At 36.9% G+C, this 12,353-nt stretch overlaps 1 protein-coding gene across 29 annotated transcripts in view; it reads right to left on the reverse strand.

Moving 5' to 3' along the window:
• The window catches only part of LOC103793610 (uncharacterized), a 592,261-nt gene that overhangs the window by 12,617 nt on the left and 567,291 nt on the right, over positions 1–12,353 (reverse strand). For 26 of the 29 annotated variants that reach the window (XR_013519261.1, XR_013519259.1, XR_013519258.1 and 23 more), the window contains 2 exons: positions 4,487–4,647; positions 2,102–2,234 (listed from right to left, as the gene is read on the reverse strand). The gene's annotated coding sequence lies outside the window, so the exon portion shown is untranslated. Of the gene's footprint in view, positions 1–1,395; positions 2,235–4,486; positions 4,648–12,353 lie in introns of those variants that run through there. The other 3 variants (XR_013519253.1, XR_013519248.1, XR_013519260.1) reach the window with 2 other exon arrangements.

Consider the following 12,353-nt stretch of genomic DNA (forward strand, 5'->3'; position numbering starts at 1 on the left):
TTATCAGTGAAAATATGATATTGAAGATGTTACAGCAATTAGAGAAAAAGATGAAAAAATTCTCAACATATTTCCAAATGTATATAATTCCAATAACACCAAATTCAAAAGGCATATATGTGCTTATGTGGATGCATGTATACACACACACACACACACACACACACACACACACACACACACACAGGATGTTAACCCTTTTAATGACAGTTAATAGCATTTTTTGAAGTGCACACAAGAAGATCAATAAAATTTCATAAGTTTTAGAAGAAAATTTTAAAATACAATTCTAGCTTATTGTATTTATCAGTATGAACAAAACAATAACATAATGTGTCTAAGCCAAATTTTATTAAAACTGACAAGAAGGACTACCTAGTAGAAATCTATTAATATGATTTATATAATTGGTGACTAAAGTAAGAAAAAAAATATACCTGAGTACATGGATAAAAGCCAAAATAAATACATTTTTATCACTTATGGAACACTTTTTATAAAACTCTTGGCAAGGCTGGGCACAGTGGTTCACACCTGTAGTCACAGCAATTTGGGAGGCCAAGGTGGGCAGATCACCTGAGGTTGGGAGTTCAAGAACAGCCTGGCCAACATGGTGAAAACTCATCTGTACCAAAAATACAAAAGTAAGTGGGTGTGGTGGTGAGCGCCTGTAATCCCAGCTACTCGGGAGGCTGAGGCAGGAGAATCACTTGAACCTGGGAGGCAGAGATTGTACTGAGTCGAGATCACGCCACTGCAGTCCAGCCTGGGCTACAGAGCGAGACTGTATCAAACAACAACTACAAACTAGGCAAATTTGATGCCGAGAGGGAATTTAAAAGCATCATGAAGAGATCTATAGCAGGCCACTAACATGTAAGTACTAGGGGAATGCACTCGAGAGAGCAGAGTGGAGCACAACTGTTAGGTTTGGATCCCATGGAGTTGTCAAAGGCAGTGTACAACCAGACGCTAATTCAACAGGCTCAAAATCAGCAATCTTTGACTTGGCTGATGTCATCTGTTCCTGTGGCCGGGTGGTCCCCTGTGTTTTTGAGTTTCTATTTTCTGCTCTGGAGTGACTCCAATTAAAGTTTGGGGCAAGATAAGGAGACTTATTAGCAGTTTAAAAATATGGTATGAGAGATCTAGTGTACAACATGAATCCATACTAGATCATATTCAGAATTTTTGTGAAATGGGTAGATTTTTGGCTGTTCTTGCCGCAAACACAAAATGAGTAACTACGTGAAATGATGGATATGTTAATTTACTTCACTACAATAATAGTTTGACTGTCTAAATGTACGCCATAGCATCATGTTGTATATCTTAAATATTCACAATACAATTTATTTAGAAAAAAATCTCTAGCCAATATTATATAACAAGAAAAAGGGATTAAAAATTGTAACAAAACGCTAGTGATGAGAAGGCAAACATCACTCTCTGCAGATCACTTTTAACCATGTAAAGAAAAGCAAAGAAAATTAACTGAATGCCATCTTATAAAGTGTATAGATATATAAAATATAAGCAAAGCTATACTTTCCTTATATACTAAAAAATAAGCAGTCATAAATCTCCCCCCCCAAAAGAACATATTTACAAAAGTAACAAAAATGTAAAAAAAAAAATCAAGAAACAAGCTTATCAAACATGCACAAGACCAAGGCATACAACGTCAGAAAATTTTTGTCAGGAAAATGAAATTTTTTAAAATTGTAAATAAACAAACACGTAGCAAGGTTCCTGGATTGGAAGAATCAATATTGATAACATTAATGATTTGTTTCCTTGTTCATTTATTCATTTTTTCCAGATTACTTACTGAATACCTACTCTAGGTTGCACTTCAAACTAGGAGTCAGAGACTCCTAACTGGAACTTTTCTTTCTTTCTTTCTTTTTTTTTTTTTTTGACAGAGTATCACTCTGTTGCCCAGGCTGGAGTGTGCAGTGGTGCCATCTCAGCTCACTGCAACCTTTGCCTCTTAGGTTCAAGTGATTATCTTGCCTTAAACTCCAGGGCATCTGTAATTACAGACATGCACCACCATGCCTTACTAACTTTTGTATTTTTAGTAGAGACCGGATTTTACCATGTTGGCCAGGCTGTCTCAAAGTCCTGATTGCAAGTGATCCACCGGCTTCAGCTTCCCAAAGTGCTGGGATTGCAGGTGTGAGCCACCAGGCCTGGTGGTAACTGGAATTTTGAAAGTAGGCAAAATGCTTCTGAAACATAAAAAGAAGTGTGAATGAGGAGAAGCCTGCTCTGCCAATAAGATAACAGCAATCAGTAAATGAGTGGACACAGTACAAGATGAGGAAGATGCTTAAGAGGAAAACATGAGAAAGCCCTTCAATAAAAAATGACGAAAAAATTAATGTCAAATAATGCCAGGGTTGGCAAAAAAAATTGTGGGAAGGAACAACTCAATGCATTGTTTGTAGAATGGAAATCGGCGCAATTGATTTAGAAAGTCTTTTTTTTTTTTAGCAAAGTAATTACTCCATGGACTGCAGGAAGGGTACCCCCTTGCTAGCCATCTTGCCACAAGAGTACAATGAACAAGGAAGATTTAGAAAGTCTTTTGGTAACACCTGTCAAAGTTGAAAAAGATGCACTTTTCACATTGTTGCTTCTTGGTGCCTCCGCGTGAGGAATGTTCACATTTATTCTCAAAAAGGCCCAAAGATGTTCAACATTATTTGCCGTAGGAAAATTTATACCATTACATAATTTTCAGTTAAAATTTGTTAAACGAGTTAACGTGTTCACATGTATTAATATATACAAATCTTTAACAAACTGGCCAAAAGAAAGGATATATACAATATGACAATATTTGTGTAACTTTAAAAAAATCTAAAATAATGGTGGATATACTTAATGAATCCAACCATGTGCACAAAAACCTCAGGAAAGAAATACTTCAACATGACAGTTACCTTTAAAAAAGAGCAGAGAAGGATTCACTAGGGCTAACAGGCTTTTAGATACCATTGCATTATTTTCTTTTAAACTAATACTTAATAGTTATTAATATTGGTGTTAATATTTAGGTATCCATTATAAAGTTGGTTGCATTTATCAAGTTTTTGAAGTCTTAGATAATTAAGAAGTAAGTTAAGAAAGTGAAACTTTCACAACCACAGAATGTAATGTTTGGTAATTTGAAAACAATTAGTTAAAAAATCATGAAGTTCTTAACATTAAATTTTATGGAAAAAGTAGAACGACTTGCTGATATTAACAATCACTTCATGAAAAATCTTCTAATGAGATGGGTAAATGTGTATGATAGACTATGTGAAAATTGCCACATATTAATGAGACTGCAGTGCTGTCTGATCCTAGTTTTATGATACAAACACATATAAGTAAAGTATAGATAGAGACTATACAAGAAAATTAAAACTGCTTATCGGAGTCAGAATAATACATTTTTCTTCTGATTTGTTATTTTTTCGATTTATGAAAATGTGTACATATATTTAAAATCCATATTTTGAAGTTAGATAGATGAAATCATAAAGGTTCAACATTATAAAGCTTGCCAATCACCTGCTATGCCCCAGGCACATCATTGTACAAATTAATCCACTCTATACTCGAGTCCAGGGTATGAGCCAGTTGCTAATGAGACACAGTTAAAGAATGAGGAAGCAGATCTTGTACCTGGAAATAACTCAGTGATACAGGGTAGAACAATTTGCTCAGTACCCTTGGGTCTTTCTTCAGCTTGCATTTCTTTAGACAGTTGACCATCACAATCAAGGACATAGCTGTGACCAGAAGCATATGAGCTAACTCAGGGATAGGTGGGGATTTGGCTAAAGAGTGCTAGACAATCCACTCCAAGGTAGTTGCTGTTTGTTGTTGTTTGTTTGTTTTGTTTGATAGATTTTTCTGTTAGGGCTTCAGGTTGGCATTTGTAGCCTGAGAATAGCAATATCTCTTTCACAGGTTTCTTTTTTAAATTTTTACACCAGAAATCATTAACAAAATCTTTTAGTTCCTGATAGGCACTCAATACATGGTAATTTAATCTGACCCTGCTAACATGCCTTTAACGAAGAATTTTAAAATGCAGCTTCCACGGTTTGTTCTTCATTAACTGATGCATTTTTATTCTTTTTTAAATCACAGCCAAATCAGGCCTATTTAAAAGAATTTTCATCGAGCTATGTTTCTCTTCCCCTTGTTTCTCAAAGTTCAGCAACGTGCCTTGTAGGCCTGTCCTGAACCGTTAAAATCTACCTCTGGGTCCTGTGATGTGACTTTTCCTCTCCTAAATATTCAATCTTTAATATTGGAAGGTTAGCATCACATAAACAGTACATCACTGGCCTCTGTTTCCTATTAAGACACTTTGTGTGCAATCATCTCAAAGACCATAGAGATATTAATGAAGGAATAGAAATCCAGTACTTTCTCAAGTCCAAGGTAGATTAGTTACAACATGTACTGATCTGTCAATTACCTTACAAAGAAAAGAAGATGTGTTCTGCACTTTGTTTTGCTATGTGGTCCCAGTCTGCTTGAGCTTTCCAGCCGGTCTTTTGTCTAGAACTCGTATTATATCTTCGAGGAAACTCAACAGAAGTGACGTGGCCAGCCTCTCCCCAGGGCAGACCTGGAACTCTGCAAAACAAAAGTACCCACATTCTCTTTGGCGAATTCGTGTGCAGCATGAAGATTGACACACAGTTCACAACAATCTTTGTATTAAGGATACAGAAGCACAGATACAGGCACACAAGAAAGGGAGTAACTTCCAATAATGATTAAGATACTGTCAATAATACTCAGGGATTTTCCACTGATAAATTTTTTTATATACTTAATTTAATTTGATTATTGTAAGAACTCCATAAGTTCAGGGATAGGATGGCTAAAATGTATTATGGATATTCCACTGCCAGATAGTCTGCTGAGCATGTCACATGCATTAATCCATTTAAAGCCATGTGTGTTATAATTTTTCCTTTCGAGGTGAAGAGATTAATATCTAGTGAGGAGATGGTGGTGTGACAGTGGCCACACAGCCACCGAATGGGTGAGCTGGAACTCAAACCTAGAATAATGAGGTGGGCAAAAGCGTTTTTATTTGTTTTTTGTTTGTTTGTTTGTTTGTTTGTTTGAGACGGAGTTTCGCTCTTGTCACCCAGGCTGGAGTGCAATGGCGTGATCTCGGCTCACCGCAACCTCCGCCCTCTGGGTTCAGGCAATTCTCCTGCCTCAGCCTCCTGAGTAGCTGGGATAACAGGCACGCGCCACCACGCCCAGCTAATTTTTTGTATTTTTAGTAGAGAGGGGGTTTCACCATGTTGACCGGGATGGTCTCGATCTCTCGACCTCGTGATCCACCCGTCTCGGCCTCCCAAAGTGCTGGGATTACAGGCTTGAGCCACCGGGCCCGGCCAAAAGCGTTTTTATTTTAAGAGCCGGCACTGCAATTCTTCCCAGGGAGAGAATGGTAGTAAGGGCGTTTTGCTAAATGCTTGATGCAGTAGGCTTGCATCACATCAGAAAAATGTTTGGGCTTCTTGATAACATAGGGCAGGTTGGGTAGTTGATGGTGCGTAAGGGAGAAGAGACATTGAATGAGCAACCAAGAATCACTGCTCAGTGAGTGAAGGGCATCCTCACACTAAAGCACTGTAGCCTATTACACTTAAAACTCTGGTGTTTGCATTTGTCGTGGGCATCAAACAGCAAATTTTATGTTGGCATAGAAATGGCAGGACTAGAGAACAGTGCTTAGGAAGGTTATGGGGATGCAGCAAAAGGGATTACCCTAAAGCCATGATAATGTGAAATGAGTTATACCGTGACTTTAATTGGACAAGCAAAGAAAATGAATCACAAGTACATTTTCCCAATACCACAAACCAGTCAGTGTTTCAGCCAGGATTTTAACCCATGCTGTTTGGGTCCAGTGTCTACATGGCAGGCAGCTATAAAATCCAAAACGGTGGGATTCCTATTGTTTTTAAGAATTCAAAGAAGTTTTGTGCAGAAATGGAACAATTTTAGACCCCAAAACAAGTGGAATTCCTAGGCCTTGCAGAAAAGATTGTTTTTCTAGTGACAAAAGGAACTGTGGGTCATATTAGGGACCTTAAAATTGGGATTAAAAATAAACAAAACAAGAAAAGGCTTCAGGAGAATAATTTTCATAAAACTGTAATAAAAAAATTTTAGCATCCTGAAACATTACCGAGTTGATATATTTGGTTTTTTTCTTACTGTCAGGTCTTCAAAAATTGTTATTAGTGAAATCTATAAGACTGAAGAAAGCAGAAGAGAAATGGAGGGACAGGTGGAATAACTTGGGGAGAATTCTGTGCTTCCTGCAATGAGAAGGCATCCACCTGTCCAGGGACAAGGAGAAGGATTTGGAGACTAAATCTATTTTGAAGGATGTGTTCAGTATTCATGGCGATAAGACTTCTTTTAGGGACATTTGGTGTCTGCAACATTGATGTGTTCATCAGAGGCTATAATTACTGAGAACAGACATGATACTCTGGAAAATAAGCATAGTGTCCTGAATGGAACTAGTCACAGCTGGCATATGGCAAAGACACATCCTTGTTTACTGAAGTCGGAAACACCTGAGTATTTCATATCCTTCAAAAGTTTCCTTGATGAGTGTATCTCATTGGTGTGTCCCACAGGTCTGCCATTATGGGATCTTTATGCCTACCCTAATCACAATATAAACCCGTTTATCCATGTTCTATTATAAAATATATATAAAAAACATGAAATGTTCATTCTTATTATAATTCCACACATTCTTCATGAACCTTCTAAAACTACTCCACAGTTTTTGCTTTTCTTTTCTGGAGAACAAATAATCTCATGTCCTTTTATCTTTCCCCAGAGGTCCCATTTTCCCATGCTTTAATCATTTTTATTGTTCCCATCTGTACCTACTTTAATTTCTTCTATCCCTTTGAAAATGTGTATCTATGAGTTAGATACAGTACTCTTAAAATTGGAATTGATCTAAAATAGCTATTGATCTGTTACTGGAATTCCTATCTATATTTGGATAAGGCAATATAGAAAAAATGATGGCAAAAACAAGGGGGAAAAATGGGAGAAACTGGTACCATGTGAGAATAGTTTCAGATTCAGAGGTAATTCTAAGTAGCAAAACTTGCCCTAAAGATAAATAAGAAAAGTCAGAAAGATGTAAGAAAATGGCTATTATGGAAGATACATAAAATATATAAAGAACACAAAAATTTTATCTATGAAATGATTACAACCGCAAATGCATGCCTGCATATAAATGGGCAAGCACAGAAAAAGAAATATTCAGAGGTCAGTCTTTCTCAGACCAGTGTAAGTTCCTGCATTTATTTTCAATTTTAATTTTCCCGATTTTAGTAGTGCTACATGTGCAATAACTAAAACTTACAGTTTTAAAAGAACTATCTGAGGAATAAGAAAAGGAAATCTGGGACACCTAATAATGTAATAATTAAGAATAGTTAAAAAACAAAAGAAAGTCCTCAAAGTACATATAGATCTTTATTATTCTAATGCATTTAGTAAATCCTACAGAGATTATTGACTTTTGCTGTTCATGCTTGCAGTGAATGGGTATTGAAAAAACAGGCTGGGCTCAGTGGCTTACGCCTGTAATCCCAACACTTTTGGGAGGTTGAGCATCACCTGAGATCAGGAGTTCAAGACTAGCCTGGCCAACATGGTGAAACCTCATCTCTACTAAAAATACAAAAATATTAGCCAGGCGTGGTGGCACACACCTGTAATCCCAGCTACGCTGGAGGCTGAGGCAGGAAAATCGCTTGAACTCAAGAGGCAAAGGTTGCAGTGAGCCGAGATTGTACCACTGCACTCCAGCCTGGGCGACAGAGTAAAACTCTGTCTCATTAAAAAGAAGAAAAAAAGGAAAAAGAAAAAATAATATCACCTTTAGGACTCTGGAATTTCTAACCCTATCCTCCAAATTAAATTACAATTAAAACTCAAATGAAAAACATCTGAAAAAGAAAAAGTAGTCTCGATATAATAGTATTGAGGATTGAGAAATGCTCTAACACATCATGTTGGCTAACACCCGAATTTCACAGACAGCAAACTAAGGTCCAAAGAGTAGGAGTAAATTTAACATGTCAATAGAGAAATACAGGTTACAGGCAAGTTCTGATATGAAGCATATCCAGTTATTTGTGTGTGATACTTTATTAAATACTGCACATGACTTAAGAGTAAAATAATCCCATTAAATGAGAGTGTTAGCTCTTTCTTTGTAATTTCTCTCTTGATAGAACCCATGTTTCCAGTCAACTGATATTTCTCACAAGTGCAGCCAATGCAGGGAATGAAAGGTGTTTGACCTTGTTTTGGCTCACAAAGGGAAAAAAGAGAATATCATAAATACATAAAAATTATGACTATCAAAATTCCATAATATTTTTATGTAATTAAGATAGAATCTTGTTTTAGTTTATCAGGTGCATTTTCTTTATGTTCCTCTTAACATATATATACACACACACACAAATATATATATTTACACTCCCACACATATATACGTGTATATATTTTCTCGCCAAGTTAATTTTAATCAACTAGGTTCTCTTTTACTGTTTTGTTCATGGCTTAAAATTATATCTTGAGACTTTCCTGAAACATTAGTGCCATTTCTCATCTTATATCTTTGATCTGTAGAAGAGTTTTCCTCCTTAATTCTTGGTATCATTCCCACACTCAAGTATCATTTTTATGATCCTACTTGAGTTAATGAGACCCAATCATTGTTTCTACCAACCATAGAAGATAAGAAAATGTGGGGGTAAGAAGAAGGGGAGGAAAATGAGGGACTTTAAAAAGTCAGTACAGATGCTAAGAAACCAAGAGCATTTTCTTTATCTACCGGTGAGCAGAGGCTAGTTTTGCTACAGTAACAATCTCAGAATATCTGTGGTTTCACACAACAAAAGTGATTTTCACTGAAAATTGACTAGGAGTCGGGACAGATTTTCAGGGCAGCCTTCTTTACCTGCTGGCACAGTGAGCCAGGTTGCTTTGCTTTATGGCACCACAGTATCATCACTTGCTTCCACGATTATTGCAGCAGGAAAAGAGTAAGTACCATAAAGAATCAGAAAGTAGACTGGGCACGGTGTTTCACGCCTGTAATCCCAGCACCGTAAGTTCCATAGTTCCTGCTACAGTTTAAATGTGTCCCTTCCAAAATTCAAATGTTGCCCACATGATACTATTAGGAGGTGAGGCCATTCAGAGGTGATTAGACCACGAGGACTCCTCCCCCATGATTGGGCTTGGGTGCCTTATAAAGGGGATAGGGACAAGGGAGTAGGTTCCTGTGGCTCCTCCATGTGAGGATTCCGCTAGAAGGTCCTCACCAGATACTACAGGCTTGATCTTGGATTTCTTAGCAACCAAACTGTCAGAAATAAATTTCTGTTCCTTGTAAGTTAGCTAGTCTTAGGTGTTCTGTTACAGCACTACAAATGGAAAAGACACCTCCCAAAGTGGTGCACATTACTTTCATTTTTATTTCATTGTCCATAAGTGATCACAGAACCCTGCCTCATTTCCACTGATCAGGGAAGGGCAATCTTCCTGTGAGCCTGCATTGAAGGAGAATTGGGTATTGATAAACAATAGTGAATTTAACCATATGTAGGTGTAAACACTGATGCAATTTGAAAATAATATCAGTTTTGACTCCGAATCACTTGAGGATTGAATTTGTATAACTGTAAAATCTAAAGTCCATTGATTCTATTACTGCTGCTGAAGTTTACCTACCCATCTGGGAGAAAGATTGTTTTCAGACTGTGAAATTTTGCTAGTTTAGAATTAGTTGGATTAGAAAAAGCTAAGGACAGATGAGGAATCTATCAAATGTTTCTGAATATTTCTTTAACAAAAGAATGTCCATAGTAATAAACACATATTTATCAAATTATTTTGGGGACATACATTTACCTATAATCTGAAAAATGTTATTTATCTCCTCCCAGGAGATGTCCATGAACAGTTGTAGTCAGAATATGAAAATACTAGTCTCAAATATAGTTATATGTTTTACTCTGATTTTTCATGCAAAAAATTGATGGCCACATTTTTGGAAAAAAATAGTTACAAAAAATCTAAGAATCTTACTTAAGGTAAAAAGTTCATTGAGCAAATGACTGGTGTTGGGTGAAAAATTATATTGTAATTATAACCTGATTTGAACGCGATAAATGACTGACGTCTTTCTTAGTCCCTCAGTGATGCTGGCAACAGTGGCAAAAATGCTGTTCATGCTGGATTAATAGCAGCAAAGACAGGTAGAGCTCCTACAGCCGGCTTAGGAGGCTAGGCTTGCTTCACGGGATATGGTGATTCCCAAGATTCTTTGAATTAATTAGCAGTTTCTTTTGTTTCCAGTTAGGGAATTCATTTTTGGTCAATTATGTCCCTTTATATCCACCGGATTATTATCATAAACACGTGTTTCATTGTTATCTGAATAGATGTAAATTTCAAGTAGAGGCTACAGATTTCTGCTGCCAGAGCAAGTGGAAAGAACTCAGCCCTGTGCCTGGTACCTAGTAGGATTTCAATAAAAATGTGATGCATAAAGGAAAGGCATTGACACTCATTTCCACTTAGCAGAAACTGGTGTCCCAAGCAAAGTAACAAGCGTGGTTGTTTCCTTCCACTCCTAGAGTGGCAAGTTGCTAACAAACCTTTGGACGACGTGTTTTCCAAATAACTATTTAACCGTATTGAAGTTATTTATGTCCTTTAAAGTTTTCAAAAGGGGCTCAAAAATAAGAATGCTCTTTTAAAGTCATCCGAGTACTCACAACAGATGGAAACCTGCAGCTTGCTATGAAGAGATAGCAGCTATTTCATTTCATTGAGTTCTAATGGGAAATAGCTGCCAAACTATCCATGTTTGGTTCAAAATATTAGAAGAAATATTGTCCTCAGCTCAGGGATGGTGAGCCCTTTTTAAAAAATATGCTACTTTAATGTCTGTGCATTCCAAACCACACAAAGTTCAGCCATATACCACACATGCGGCTTCCCAACACCATGTGGTTACATTAAAAACAATTTTGTAGAACATTCAAACAACAGCTTTTGTATTAAAAAAAAGAAAATCTAAGAAAACCTTATCTCCTTTCTCTCTTTATCTGATTCTCACTTTTCATTCTTTCTCACACACATCTATATATAGATTCAAACCATTTAATATCTTTTCAGAAAGAAGAGATTAACTTTAAAATTGTATTATTAAAAATAACACTTAACACCAAAAACCCATAATTTTTTTCCCTCACTAAAAGAAAATAAAACCAAGGCTATATAAGCTCTATCAAACTCCTTTTTATATCTAAGAGCCTAAGATAAAACCCATGTAACCCAATAATCTTGTAATATAAATGTGTATGATACATAAGTATATAAAATGGAATATAGGACTATAATCCTTACATCTGGGCTTGTTTCCTTTAAGTCCAGTAGAATCCTCTGGCACAGGATGATGGTGGTTCACAGCTTGGTGATAGAAAGTGACTTTCTGCACCATGAACAGTTTGTTGGAAGTGAACAATCCTCTACCAATGTGATTTAAAAAGGAAAACAATACTTAAAATCTTCACAATATTACAAAATATGTTTCTTTATACTTGTTCGCTGTGTTGTGAAATTCTTCAGGTGAAAAACCCTTACTAAAATTATATCTCCAAATGTGGTGTGTCAAAGTTTGAAACTGATGGTTCTCTTACAGCCACCTGTTTCTGGTTCTGCCAATGTGCCAAAAAACGGTCTTCTTTTCAGCCGATATTACCACCTTCCTTCCTGGAGTGTGGCATGCTCAGTGGTCTGGTCATGAATCCCAATGCATCAGAAATATTGACTGCATTGAGGTTTTTTTTTTTGTTTGTTTGTTTGTTTTCCAAGACAGGGTCTCACTCTGTCTCCCAGGGTGGAGGGCAGTGGCGCGATACTGGCTTACTGCAACCTCTGCCTCCCAGGTTCAAGTAATTCTCCTGCCTCAGACTCATGAGTAGCTGTGATTACACATGCCCGCCACTATTGCCCAGCCAGTTTTTGTATTATTATTTTTGTTTTTAGTAGAGATGGGGTTTCACCATGTTGGCTAGGCTTGTCTTGAATTCTTGACCTCAAATGATCCACCAGGCTTGGCCTTCCAAAGTGCTGACATTACAGGCATGAGCCACCGCTCTCGGCCTGCACTGAGATTTGAATGAGAGAAAGAGATTCTTCTTAACACTCATTCAGATATAAAAGAAAAAATAAATCTTGTGATTTGAAAG

Source organism: Callithrix jacchus, chromosome 6 (genome assembly GCF_049354715.1).
Source record: "Callithrix jacchus isolate 240 chromosome 6, calJac240_pri, whole genome shotgun sequence".
Classification (NCBI taxonomy): Eukaryota; Metazoa; Chordata; class Mammalia; order Primates; family Cebidae; genus Callithrix; species Callithrix jacchus.